The sequence below is a fragment of the Helianthus annuus genome, chromosome 10, assembly GCF_002127325.2.
Source record: "Helianthus annuus cultivar XRQ/B chromosome 10, HanXRQr2.0-SUNRISE, whole genome shotgun sequence".
NCBI classification, from domain to species: Eukaryota; Viridiplantae; Streptophyta; class Magnoliopsida; order Asterales; family Asteraceae; genus Helianthus; species Helianthus annuus.
Window position 1 is genome coordinate 80,391,839 of NC_035442.2, and position 2,531 is coordinate 80,394,369.

Sequence of the window (2,531 nt, forward strand, 5' to 3'; positions counted from 1 at the left end):
ATCGCTTGCCATAGCTCTGAAGTGAATCGTGCATCCCGATCCGAAATGATGGAGGTGGGCACCCCGTGCCTTGAAACAACTTCCTTAAGATAGATGTCTGCGAGAGTGGAGAACTTATCCGTTTCCTTAATAGCCAGGAAGTGTGCAGACATGGTGAGTCGATCCACGATTACCCATATTGTATCGTTCCCACGCTGAGATCTAGGTAGGCCTGTAACGAAATCCATGGAAATTTCTTCCCATTTCCATTGAGGTATCTTAGGCTGTTGAAGTAGGCCTGCGGGTTTCTGATATTCAACCTTGACTCTTGCACAGGTCAAGCATTTGCCAACATAGGTGGCGATGTGGGCTTTCATACTTGGCCACCAGTGTGTTGTTTTGATGTCGTGGTACATTTTATCCGACCCTGGGTGTACCGAGTAGCGAGACTTGTGCGCTTCGTCCATCACAAGCTCTCGTAGACCGCCATAAAGTGGGACCCAAATACGCCCCGTTACATAGTAGGCGCCGTCTTCCTTCTGTTCCATGCGTTGCCTTGAGCCGCGTAAGGCTTCAGCCATGACATTCTCGGGTTTTAAAGCTTCTATCTGAGCAGCTCGTATCTGTGCAGGAAGACTAGACTGAATAGTAAGCTGTAGCGCTCGCACACGCTTAGGTAAGGTGTCTTTCCGACTGAGAGCGTCAGCCACAACGTTGGCCTTGCCTGGATGATACTTGATAGCGCATTCGTAATCATTAAGCAGTTCGACCCATCGTCGTTGACGCATATTCAATTCCTTCTGCTTGAAGATATGCTCGAGACTCCTGTGATCGGTGTAAATTGTGCACTTGGTACCGTACAGGTAGTGTCGCCATATCTTAAGCGCAAAAACAACAGCTCCCAGCTCTAAATCGTGCGTCGTGTAGTTCCGTTCATGAACCTTGAGTTGACGAGAGGCGTAGGCAATAACTTTATCCCGCTGCATCAATACACAACCAAGCCCCTGTATCGATGCGTCACAATAAACCACGAAGTCATCCGTGCCCTCGGGCAGTGAGAGGATAGGTGCGCTGCATAGTCTATCCTTCAGGTACTGAAAAGCAGTTTCCTGCGTATTACCCCATCTGTAAACAACACCTTTCTGTGTCAGCATAGTGAGCGGCTGCGTGATCTTGGAGAAGTCTTTGATAAACCGCCTGTAGTATCCCGCCAAACCCAAGAATTGGCGTATTTCTGTTGGTGTACGCGGTGCAGGCCAGTTTCTGATCGAATCTACCTTGGATGGATCGACATGAATCCCATCCCTGTTCACCACATGGCCTAAGAAGTGGACTTCACGAAGCCAGAAGTCGCATTTAGAAAACTTTGCGTACAATTGCTCTTTTCGAAGAAGTTCCAAGATAAGACGTAAGTGCTGCTCGTGTTCCTCCTGACTCTTGGAGTAGATCAGAATGTCGTCGATGAAGACAATGACGAACTTGTCAAGATAAGGTTTGCACACCCTGTTCATAAGATCCATGAAGACTGCAGGTGCGTTCGTAAGCCCGAATGGCATGACCAGAAACTCGTAATGGCCGTAGCGAGTTCTGAATGCTGTCTTGGAGACGTCCTCATCCTGGACTCTCAGCTGATGATAACCTGACCTTAGATCAATCTTGGAGTAGTAACTTGACCCTTGCAACTGGTCGAATAAGTCGTCAATGCGAGGAAGAGGATAGCGGTTCTTCACCGTGACCTTGTTCAGTTCGCGATAATCAATGCACATTCTGAAAGTGCCATCCTTCTTTTTCACGAATAGTACTGGAGCTCCCCAAGGCGAAGAGCTTGGACGAATGAAGCCTTTATCCAAGAGCTCTTGTAGTTGCTTTGACAGTTCTTCCAGTTCGGTTGGAGCTAAACGATACGGTGCGCGAGCTATAGATGCTGCTCCTGGAGCTAGCTCGACTTGAAATTCGACCTGACGATGAGGCGGTAGGCCAGGTAAATCTTCTGGAAATACTTGAGGAAATTCTCGTACAACTGGAATATCCTCTATTCTTTTCTCTTTCGATGCTGCATCAGTAACCAGTGCCAAGATAGCAGTATGACCCTTTCGCAAACATTTCTGAGCCTTCAGGAAAGAGATGATGCCAACCACAGCACCACTCTTGTCGCCTTGAACTTCGAGAGGTTCCTTTCCCGAACGAGGAATACGAATGATCTTCTCCTTACATAGAATCTCTGCCTGCTGCTTGGATAACCAATCCATGCTGATGACGATGTCGAAACTACCCAGAACTATAGGAATAAGGTCGATGGAGAAGGTCTGACCAGCTAAGACAATGCTACAACCCTTAACTATCTGTGTGGCCTCTACACTTTTACCGTTTGCTAGTTCTACGACATGTTTGGTGTTTAGGGGTGTTGGTGCACGTTTTAACAATTTACTCATTTTCAAAGACATATAACTCGTATCCGCACCCGAATCAAATAAAACAGTAACATAAATATCGTCGAGAAGAAACTTACCCATAACGACGTTGGGATCATTTCTGGCATCACCCTGCCCCAA